Below are 12,483 nucleotides of genomic sequence, written 5' to 3'. Positions count from 1 at the left end.
TCATGTTAGAAATTAATGTTGAGAACAAGTTGGGCTTCGTTTCCCCTTCCTACATGCACAAAACAAACATTAGAATGTCAAGTTCTTCTCAGTCTATTACGTGATCAGATATTTTGTTGATTACACCATAACGTACATGGATCATTTCTATAAACACAATCAGATTGTAGATAAACCTCACTCAGATTAAATGTCTGAAAGAATCCAACTCGCAAACATTCCCTTTGTACTAGTTTTATTGCAAACCAAGTAATGTTGGGTTACCTTGATTAACATGGAGAAATGTTTATGCAGCAACCAAAAGATGAATAATATCTGGTAACAGTATTTCTGATTACTCATATAAAGTGTATATATAGATATTATGTTTTTAATAATTTGCTTATTCTTTTTTATGACAAGCAGTCCTGATTTAAGAAAGTGTATGAAAATTGTTCTTTCTGTTACTTGGCGTTTAACTAATATCATAAAGCAGGCCTTTAATAATAAAATAACCTTTTTAAATTTCAAAACTCTAATAATTACAAAATACATTGTTTGCATTTTTTATGAATAGAAGAAATATATCTTGCAGCCTCCTATTTAAAATCTATACATTACTTTCTTAGGTTTTATTTATTAAATGTAAAACAGTTATCTGCTTGCAAATAATAACACATAAAGATTAGCATGATGAATAACATTGAAGTCTTCTTGTGACTGCCAAACAAGGGTAGGTGATGTTGGCTATAAAAATACAAAACTAAAAAATGTGACTAAAGTGCTTCGCTCGTTGATAGCTGTGCATCCTTTCCGATTCCTGGCTCCATTAGTTGTATAAAGCCACTCAATTCCATTTAAAATAACAATTGCATTCCATGTTACTAGGAAAATGTTAAAGTTTCTTTTTAAAAACATCGATGGATTTTTGTCCCATATCATCAATTGTTTCATGTACCACATACGATCTGGTTTGTGATACGCGGGTAGATAATGTAATTTGTTCCAATGTCCATTGTGCGGCTTTGAGGTTCCTTTTCATTTCATAAAGGAGGAGAAGGAATGACGGACATTTTTTTTTTAATATATATGGATATCACCCACTGGAATTTGAACTCAAGTGCAAATCATATTCTTTATGTTGGTAAACCCCTACAAGATTCTGCATGCCAGACTGCAGATCTCAAGAGGTCATCTGTGCAAGTAACTACACACAACATCGCCTGGAATGAAAGTGACAGTGCAAATACTAGAAGAGCATGGAGATGCAGCATCTGAGTGACGGCAAAAGGTTTATGTTCTTGAACGTTCGCCTGGTGTGATGGAGGCAAGGGGGTGGGACATGGGGAGGGGACGGTATTACGTCGCATTTGCCATCGACATTTCTTCTTCTGTTCGCTGTCCGTTCAAGATGCAAGACGACAGGAGAAATGATTCCTTCCTATGAACAGTAAACTGCATCTGTCACTTCTTTTATTTTCAACACACAATTTGATTCACTCTCATGTAAACATATCCTCTGTTCCACGCGGGATAAAAAAATATATCAACTGACCTTTGCAGTTTTTATTTAACGTTAATAGCTTTAGCAATTTAATGTCATTTTATTTACTCAAGGAATGAGAAGGCTGGATTAGTTTTCTAAGAAATTGTGGAGATTAATGTTCTGGGAACTGATTATATTAGCACTGATCTTCTCAAGGTATCAGAAGTGAAGAAAAGGGGACAAAAACAATCTGAGAGCTTTACTTCAGGCTTTTGTTATGATTTGAAGCAAATTGAACGGTGGATTGAGGCAGTTGCTCAGATTAAGGTTTGGGTTATGCAGAGAGTGGCTTGAGATGATTTGATCCAGATCACACTGGCATTAATGATACTGCGATTCCACAGGGTCAGCTGCTGTACTCTGCTTGTTGTAGGTCAGGATTTTCATTGAAGTCATAGTGCAGCTTTGACCAAGCTAGAAATAACTGACATATCTTCAAAATGTTTATATTTCTTTCCAGTCCTAAGGAGCTAAAGGAAGAGAAAATAAATTACAATTGTAGTCAAATCAAACTTTCAGCAATGAATTGGTTAGCACAGTAAAGACAAGGACAAGAATTAATACAATTGTGGTAACATATTCATGGATTTCTTGGAGACACAAGGAACTGCAGATGTTGGTTTACAAAAAAATACCCTAAGTGCTGGAGCAACTCCAGACCAGGCAGCATCCCTGGAAAACATGGACAGGCGACGCCTTGGGTGGGGAGGGATCCCGACCTGAATTGTATTCTCTTGGGATGCTGCATGGCACACTGAGTAGCTCCAGCACTTTGTCTTTTTTCATGGATTTCCATATTTGTTTAACAGCCTGCAACAACTATAAAGGTATAATCTTAATGGATGATCATTTTTTCTATGTTCATCACAGCAGGTTTGTCATCTCCTCATTCATTGAACCCGGGGTTAGAAGCAAATAATCGACCAAACAATGTTTTCTGTGCTGAGACCCTGTATCTATACATCAAAGGAGAATGTGAGGTAAAACATGAATAATTATAGTTTGGTGTGCAGTTCCTGAGGTAGTTGTGAAGGCAAATTAAATTGAAGCATTCTGAACGGATCTCTATAATTGCCTGAAAGGAAACAACTTGCGGAGCTCTGGCACTTCAATAAAAATTATTGCAATGTTCCTATTTAGTATGCCTGCTCCCGAACTAAGGACATTTTGATGGGTTATGTTGACCTGGGTAAAATATGAGCTGATGGGAGAGAGACAGAAGGATTTGTAAAGGTTGATAGGTCTTTATTTTTTTGACTGTGCAAACGTAATGGTGTACAGTTAACAACTAGGGATATTGGTTACATGGCTGAGAAGATGCCGCATGAGCAAATGTTAGTTAAAATTAGAATCAATGGAACAGAAAGCACATTATTGACCTGGTTAGTAGATTGATTAAGCAATAGAAGACAAAGAGTAGGGATAATGGGTATGTATGTGAAATAGATGAAGTACCTCGTATTGTCTGACAAGAATCTTTGCTGGAGTCCCAACTATCCACCATATTTATTAACGACTTAAATAAATCAATGAAGGGCCATTTATCCAAGCTTGCCAAACCCATAAAGATTGGTGGTTTTGTAAGTACTGAGAACTACAACATAAAATTACAAAGAGACATTGATAAATGAAGTCAATGAGTCGAGGATTACAGTCGAGGCAGGTGTCCAAGTTGGATGGAGCAAAAGCTCCAAGTATTTTCTTAAATGATGGAAATCTAGGAACTCCAGTACTCAGGATTCAGGGAATCATGTACATAGATCACTAAATGCAGTAGACATCACCAACCTCAGTGCATATAAACACAGATGTAAATGTAAGACCTGAAAGAAGCCTGTGGTATGGACATTAGTTGAGAGGTACTGCTTTAAATAGCTCTGCTTCTGTTTGTACAACCAGCAACACAAATGAACCTACAAACACAAGACAATGGAATTCTACTCTTTGTTGCTACAAGGCTAGAATATAAAAGAGCACTGGATTTTGCAGAGGCTGTACAAAACCGTACTATCAATAGGATATACTGGCCTTGAAATGGCACAGGTTCCCCAGAATCTTACTAGTGCTCCAAGGCTTAAACTGTGAGCCTTAATATCTGTGAATTAAGTCTATGCTTGTCTGTGAAGCATACATCCTGTGAATAAGTAAAAAAGGGCAGTTGTCCCCAAAGATTTTGTAAGGAATTAATCTTTTATTTTCTGCTGGTCTAAGATTCTTAGACAATGGGAACATAAATTTATAAATAAAGACACAACATTTAGGAAAATAGGTCAACATTCAGGACTCACTTGTACATGGAATGAGGGAGGGAGACTCATGCAAGTCTCTCCAACGCCTCACAGCATCAGAGTCCCGGTTTTGATCTTCACCTCAGTTGCTGTCTGTGTGGAGTTTGCTTGTTCTCCATGTGACCACCTGGGTTTCCCTGAAGTGCTCTGGTTGCCTTCCATTGTCCTAAGATGTGCAGGTTTGTAGGTTAACTTGCCTCTATAATTTGCCCCCTGGTGTGTAGGGAGTAGATGCAAGAATGAGATAACATAGAACGAGTTTGAACATGTGATCGATAATTGACGTGGACTTAGTGAGCCAAAGGGCCTATATCCATACTATTTTGTTCATTCAATTAATCAACCAATCAAACATATTTTCACCGAAGATAGACACAAAAAGCTGGAGTAACTCAGCAGGATAGGCAGCCTCTCTGGAGAGAACGAATGGGAGATGTTTCAGGTCGAGATGTCTCGACCTGAAACGTCACCCATTCCTTCTCTCCAGAGATGCTGCCTGTCCCGCTGAGTCCCGCTGAGTTATTCCAGCTTTTTATGTCTATCTTCGGTTTAAACCACCATCTGCAGTTCCTTCCTAAACATATTTTCATATTTGCCATGTGCGGGCAGAACCACTTCCTGTGGTCATCTGCTTATGGAACAACGCTACGAGGTCTGTGGCTCAGTTTTGGTCAATCTCAGGGTGTGACCCCCCGGCTCAATTACAATCTAGTGTCCACCGAGATGTGTAAGTCAGCAATACTTAAGAATATTAATACTTATGGACTGCACTCAAATAATTTCTTCAGATATCTACAAATTAGAGATTATGTTAAATCTAATACACAAGTTTACAGGAATAGGGAATCAGAAATTCTTGATGAATGTCTGAACAAGCATCCTAATACTGAAAAACTAATAGCTTATATTTATAACACCCTACTAAATAACGAGGTACCACCGACCGAACCATATAGATACAAATGGGAAAATGAAATAGGTCATCCTATCACGAAAGATATGTGGGACGAAAGTTTACAACAAATACATCAATGTTCATTAAATGCCAGACATACTTTAATACAATTCAAGGTCTTACATAGACTACACTTCTCTAAAATAAAACTAAATAGAATCTTCCCACAAATCTCTCCTATTTGTGATAAATGTCTACATTTAGAGGCTAATTTAACACATACGTTTGCAAACTGTATAAAACTTAAACATTTCTGGACAGATATTTTTGAAATAACTTCAGAAGTTATTAATACAAAACTGGACCCAGACACAAAATTAATAATACTTGGAATATCAGAACAAAGCTTAACACTCACAACAAACCAAAGAAACTTCCTCAATTACAGTATAATAACCGGAAAAAAATTAATATTAAAATTTTGGAAAGGCCCTACAACCCCCACAATTAAAATGTGGATTACGGAAATGTCGGAGACCCTATACTTAGAAAGAATTAGACTTGTCTTAATGGACAAACAAGATCTTTTCCATAAAATTTGGGCTCCATTCATTAACTATCTGAAGGGATAGATTGGCACAGCACGAGGACCCAGCTGAAACTTGAACTCAGGAACAGATGAAAAACTATACTCTATACTTTATAACCTACAAACCTATCTCCATTGATGTATTACAGGTAACCCATTCCACCTCCCTTGTTTTTCTGTTGTGTTGTTTCTTTTTTTTTTTTTTTTTTGTTTTTTTTTTTTTTTGCTTTCTTTCTTATTTGTAACTTTCTACCCTCTCTTTTTCTCGCTTTCTATAAAAAATAAAAATACTAGAAGCAGAAGTAATTGATAATGGAAAATTTTAATAATGTATGACTGATGTATATGAAAAGTTTTTTTTTTTACTATAATATGTAACTACATTTTATAATATGTCTACTTCTAATAAATAAATAATAATAAAAAATTTAAAAAAAAAGAATATTAATACAGAGCTGAAAAATACTTTTAAAACTTTCCACAAAATATAATCAGCAGGAGATCCTGGTTTATCTGCCAGGATTTGGAAAATCACAATTACAAAAATAGCGCCTGTAATTTTGCATCAAATAATGATAAGTGGAAATGTCCTTTTGATGTCTAGATGTTTATGAATTGCATTATTTAGATTAGGCTGTAATGGTACATAATAAATTATCTCAGCAGCTGAGCCCCAATGCTCCCCAATAATATGATTTTGGAACAGAGTAGGGAGACTTGAAGTGCTACACAAAACGTTTTAGCTTTGAAAATAATTGCATGGTTTGTGTGTGACCGAGCAGGGTCAGGAGCATTTTAATTAGAGCAGCAATATTTTGATATGTAGCTGAAAGCTTCAAAATGACTTACATGCAATTGATGATCAAAACACATTATGTGTGATGATGGAAAATGAAGGAGACCAAATCCAGAGCCTGCTATGTTTCCAATATACTAAATTGTAAGTGTGAGTAGTTATGGTATTAATACAATTTACATTCGCCATAGAAGACGGAGTGGTACAGCACAGGAACAGGCCCTTCGGTCCACAGTCCTCTGCTGATGATAATGCCTAGTTAAACTAATCCCCTCTGTCCACACATGTTACATATTCCTCCTTGCTCTGCACATCCATGTGCCTGCCTAAAAACTCTTAAAAGCTCCTCTACCACCAGCATTGGCAGCTTCCATCCGCTGTGTAAAAAAATTGTCCTATATATCGCCTTTAAATTTTGCCCTCTCATCTTAAAATTATGTCCTCTGTTTGTTGATATTTCCATCCTGGAAATAAAGGTCCTGACTTTCTACTCTATCTATGTCTCTCCTTATGCCCCTGTCCCACTTAGGAAACCTGAATAGGAACCTCGGGAGACTTTGCACCCCACCCAAGGTTTCCGTGCGGTTCCCGGAGGTTCCCGGAGGTTTTTGTCTCCCTACCTACTTCCATTACCTGCAACCTCCGGCAACCACCTGCAATCTCCGGGAACTGCACGGAAACCTTGGGTGGGGCGCAAAGTCTCCAGAGGTTTCCGTTCAGGTTTCCTAAGTGGGACAGGGGTATTAGTCTACAGTGCTCCAGAGAAAACTCTCTGTGTTTGTCTAACATATCCTTACAGCGAATACCCTCTTAATCCAAAGAGCATTCTAGTAAACAACTTTTGCACCCTCTCCAAAGTCCCCAGCTCCTTCCTGTAATGAAATATAAGGATTGCATACAATACTCAAAATGTGGCCTAAAACCAAAATCCTGTAAAATTGCAACATGACTTCCTGATTCTTATACTCAGGGTGTACAGGGAGTGGATTCACGCAGGGAAAGTGTTGGCAATTTCAAGTTTGTAAAGATAAACATATTGCAGAGTCATTCCTGCACATTGTACTCCGTTTCAAAATTGGATTGACATTGGCATTTACTGTTACTCTAAACCATCTAAACAATTTTGAGTTACTCAGAACCATCATTAAACCACTATTCTAATGCTAACTTAAGTGTCCCACGAAACACATGGTATTGGGAAATATATTGTTTGAAATAGGATTAGGTATTTTAAACCCAGAAAGATGCATAAGGATATCTGCGTGTGGAGCTTACACGAAATCCGTGCAAATATTAATGAGAACAGTCTGAATTGAAAACAGCTTCTAACAATTCCAATATATCTGTCAATGAAAGGTGAGCACTTAAAGGTTGTAAGACATACAGTAGGAGCAGAATTTGGCCATTCAGTCCATCTACTCCACCATTCAATCATGGCTGGTCTATTTTCCCCTCTCCATTCTCCTGCTTTCTCCCCGTAACTTTAAAAGTCCTTCCTAATCAATAACCGATCAATCCCTGCCTTAAAATGCCCAATGTCTTGGCCTCCACAACCATCTGTGGCAATGAATTCTACAGATTTGCCACCCTCTGGCTAAAGAAATTCCTCCTTTTCTCTATTTTGAAGGTACGCCCTATTATGCTGAGACTGTGCCCTCTCGCCGCAGACTCTCTCATTACTGGAAACATGATTTCCATATCCACTCTATCTAGGCCTTTAGCAGGATGATCCCCCTCATCCTGCTAAAATCCAGCGAATACAGGCCCAGATCCTTCAAACACTCCTCATACGTTAACCCAATCATCCCCGGGATCATCTCGTAAACCTCTTCTGGACCCACTCCAAAGCCAGGAGATCCTTTGCTCCTTCCTCAGATATGGGGCCTAAAATCTGTACTAACACTCCCAAGTTTCCCTGCACCTCCAATTTCTGAATACTTCTCCCCATTGGGAAAGTAGTCCACACCATTATTCCTTCTACTAAATTGCATGACTGTACACTTTGCTACGCTGTATTCCATTTGCCACTTATTTCCCCACTCTCCAAACATAAGGGGGCGCCGTCCTGTGTGGTATGGCTGCCCAGCCTGCAGCTGTTCGTCTTTTTTTTTATTTTTAGTGAGTTTTAGTGTTTTGTTTTTGGAGTTCTAATCTTTTTTATCTGGGGGTGGGGGGGAGAAAGGGGGAAACTACTTTTCAGGGTCCCTACCTGGTCGGAGAGGCAGCTTTTCTCCGGGCGCACTTTCGACCCGTCCTCGTGGCCTACCAGCGGGCCTGGAGCGGCGTTTCCTGGGGGGACCGCCCAGTACCTCGGTTTCGGCAGTGGCATAGCGCTGGATTGCTATCACGGAGCGGAGTGGGCGATGCCTTGCCCGGGTCGCTGCACTGGAACTCCGGTGAGCTGAAGACCGCCGAGAAAAACATCGTGGAGCTGCGGGTCTGTGGAGCGACCGGCTGCGGGGCGGCGGCACTCTCCTTAAACATCGGGAGCCTGGGATCTCTCGCCGAGATCGCCAGTGGTGGAGCTCCATCCGGCGCGGCCTTATTGGCTTCGGAAGCCGCGGTCTCCGGTAAGGGAAGCAGCCGTTTCAGGGTTCCCATGCCGCTGAGAGGATTCTCCCGACGCCAGAGCACCATCACCCGGCGAGAACGGCCTGGAACATCGGGCCTCCGTAAAGGCAACTGTGGAGGCCTCAATAGGCCCCACTATGGGTGGACATGGGATGGGGACTGGACATTGTGCCTTCCCTCATAATGGGAACCATTGTGGGGGGATGTTTTTTTATGTTTAAATCTCTTATTACTGTTATGTCTGTATTCTTTATGTGCTGCATTGGCAAGAAGCATTTCACTGCACCTAGATGTATGTGACCAATAAAATAACCTTTGAACCTTTGAACCTGCCCATCCTTCTGCAGAATCCCTGCCTCCTCAACACTACCTGCCCTTCCACCTAGATTCGTATCATCCACAAATTTGGCCACAAAGCCACAAATCATTAACATAAAACAAGAAAAGTAGCGAACCCAACACTGACCGCTGCGAACACCATTAGTCACCGGCAGCCAACATGAAAAGGCCCCCTTTATTCCGCTCTCTGCCTTCTACCAGTCAACCAATCTTCTGTCCGTGCTCGTACCTTTATTCCCCGACTATACAATCCACATGCCTCTGCTCTCTCCCCTCTTGTATAGCTCCTTGATCCATGGTGTCATGGTTAGTTTTCTCATCCTTCCTACAGCCCCCACACTCATCTGCACATGAAGCAAGAATCTCTGACCCGCTAGACAAGCTCATGACTGAGGCTCTTCTCGCACCACCTCTTGGATCCCCTTACTTGCCTCACTTGCTGTCACACCTTCCTTCTCGTGATCACAGACCAAATTGGAAGCAGTTAATCTCACGGGTGACTGCCTCCTGACACAGAGCTTCCAGGTAATTCTCCCCATCCCTGGTGCCAGAGCATTTGAAGCTCAGACTCCACGTCGCCAACTTTGAGCCCGAATTCTTCGATCAACCAACACTTGTTACAAATGTGGTCACTAGGAACTACCAAGAGGTCCACCTGCTCCCACATCATGCAGCTACAGTGCATTGCATGATCCTGCATGCCTCCTTTATTTATTTCCAACAGCTCCTATTGACACTTTCCAATTGCTGCTGCAGTTTCCATGGTAACCCAACTTTAACAACACACACTACACCTGTGGGACAGAGAGGCCACAGCAAGAGCAAGAGAGCTCCCAGCTTGACATGGGACTGCTGGTCAGCATGAGGCATACCTGGAGGGAGGTCTCATGTATCAAAATTTCAGTCATAGAGTCACGGAGCCAGACAAGATGGATACAGGCCCTTTTGTCCAACTGATTCACATCGACCAAGATATTTCATCAATGATAGCTCCATTTGCCCATATCTGTCTATGTCATAGTCCTAATGAATACCTCTTTGCTTCCTCAGATGCTGTTCGAACCACTGAGTTACTCCAGCAGATTGTTTTCAACCATTCTGTCTCACACGGTCAGTTTTAATATCTGGCCTTTATTCCAACCTTTTGCCTGTCAAAATCCCCTCACCTGTGCCTACCTATCTCCTGCCACATTTTGTCCTGCTCTCCTTCCTCTGGGCATTCTTTCCTCCTCCCCTTCTTTCAGTCCCAACCTAAAACCTATCCATGTTCTCCTGAAATGCTGCCTGATCTGCTGAGTTACTCCAGCACTTTGTATCTTTCTTAGCAAAACCAGCATCTGCAGGTCCTTGTTTCTGGTTTGTTTGTTTTTTTCTTTTTTAAGGCTTATTTTTTCTTGGTCGGGCCACATATCATTTCATGGTATTGTTTATGTACTTTAATGTTTTGGCAATTATGATAAATGTGTTACGTAATTATCCTTGTCAGTGCTGTCTGCTCAGTAGCCTCTATGAATAAGGTATATCACATGCAATGATGCATGAGATTAAAATTCCCATCATTCACATTAGGAAATTCGCATTTTATTTAGCAGTGAATTTTATAGAACAATTTAATCACATTGCCCATAAAAATATTGGCCGAGAGATCTCAACAATGGTATACCGCAGTCTTTACAAATAGCCAGATGGCAGAGCTTGTGTGTTCTTTTGCAACTGTTACCAGTTGAAGAGTTGTGGCTGACATTTATCTTGTTGATGCTGATGCCTGCTGAGAACCAGGTTGGACCGGCTCCAGAGCTAAGTAGAGCCTGGCTCATCTGATTATCCTGATTCCAGATTTGACTATAATCAAGGATCAAATCTGTTTGATAGTTGCAATCTCTAACTGGCATTTATAATTGAACCATTCCTTGCCTTGTTGATGTTGCGATGCGGAGCTATGTAATCTGCAACAAGCATCAACATGGCCTTTTATTAATAGCAGTGTCTCTGCTTTGTTTCACTGGCTGCGACTCCACACACAGATATCCTCACTCATTAAAACAAAATCACATCTGCATACGGGTGGGCTTTGCTGACTTAATGGGCTTAGTAAATGCTTACTGCCTGACTTACTCAGGGCAGACATTCCATTCTTTCATTACTGAACCCATTCAGATGGAATGCAGATGGGTATTGCTGAAAAACTCTGCCTTACATGGAAACATTTTTTCAATTACTAATTGCTCCACATGTGATGCTAATTAACATCCATAATTAGACTTGTTTCAAGTGTCACGGTATACAATTGGCGACACAAGCCCAAGTCAAATAAAAAATATTTCTACTTCATGCAAAACAATGGCAGGAATGTTCTACATTACATAAACTGTAAACACATTTTCACATGACCACGTCTTGAATTCAATCCATGTCGTTGTGTTGAGTAAAATAGATAGATAAATATGAAAGAAGCTCTCAAACGCACCTAATTACTTTTAACTGAAGAAACCAGGAACTGCAGATGCTAGTTTATAAAAAAAAGGGCATCAAATTCTGGAGTAACTCAGCAGGTCAGGCAGCATCTCTGGAGAACATGGATAGGTGACATTTTGGCTCGAGACCCGAAACATCACCTATTCATGTTCTCCAGAGATGCTACCTGACCCATTGAGTTACTCCTGCACTTTATGTCCTACTTTGAAATGAAACTTGGCAAGCAGGATATACAGGTAGATACAAGGAATTGCAGATGGTGGAATATTCAGTACAACACAAAGTGCTGGAGTAAATCAGAGGGTCATGCAACATTTGTGGAGAGAATGGATCAGCATCCTTCTTCAGACTGATTTTGTCTGAAAAGTGCTGTGAATATCTATATTACTAAAACTCTGATCTTGGCCGCTTTTGGCCCACTGTGCAGCGATTTCCGACAGAACGCCGCCACCTACGGCCGTCATTTTTGGCCACCGCGCTCAGAGCCCCCCTCCGCCTTATGGTGGTAGAGAATTTTTCCCTTCAATGACCAATCAGAGAGATATTAATGTTTTTTTTTAAATTCACCATTCTCTCTGCTGCCCCTGCTGGAGGGAGGGGGAGGTAATATAAAACCAGGAAATGGTGTGCCTCACTCAGTCTCCGCAAGATGGATGAAGCCAAGGGTCACGTCTCTCTGAGCTCTGAATAACACTGAACAAATGTCTACACAACTGTGAGTCCACTTAATGTGGTTTGAAAATGAAAATATGGTTTGTTTGATGTAAAAAGGCACTGCCTGCAAATGGATGTTTGGGTGCTTTGGCTTGAAGTTGAAAGGCACTACTTACTGCAAATGGGGGCTTGGGTGTTTTGGCTTGAAGTTGAAAGGCATTACTTTCTGCAAATGGTGGCTTGGGTGCTTTGGCTTGAAGTTGAAAGACACTGCAAATGGTGGCATGAAATTGAAAGGCACTACTTACTGCAAAAGGTGGTTTGGGTGCTTTGGCTTGAAGTTGAAAAGCA

At 40.6% G+C, this 12,483-nt stretch overlaps 1 protein-coding gene across 3 annotated transcripts in view; it reads right to left on the bottom strand.

The window, feature by feature from the left end:
- Positions 1 to 218: 218 nt before the first annotated feature.
- The window catches only part of prr16 (proline rich 16), a 235,125-nt gene continuing 222,860 nt past the window's right edge, over positions 219 to 12,483 (bottom strand). The window contains exons 4-5 of one of the 3 annotated variants that reach the window (XM_033017494.1): positions 3,814 to 4,026; positions 219 to 1,995 (exon numbers count right to left, since the gene is read on the bottom strand). The gene's annotated coding sequence lies outside the window, so the exon portion shown is untranslated. The remainder of the gene's footprint in view (positions 1,996 to 3,813; positions 4,027 to 12,483) is intronic. The other 2 variants (XM_033017495.1, XM_033017496.1) reach the window with 2 other exon arrangements.

The sequence above is a fragment of the Amblyraja radiata genome, chromosome 3 (genome assembly GCF_010909765.2).
Source record: "Amblyraja radiata isolate CabotCenter1 chromosome 3, sAmbRad1.1.pri, whole genome shotgun sequence".
Lineage (NCBI taxonomy): Eukaryota > Metazoa > Chordata > Chondrichthyes > Rajiformes > Rajidae > Amblyraja > Amblyraja radiata.
This window is presented reverse-complemented; position numbering and strand designations above follow the sequence as displayed.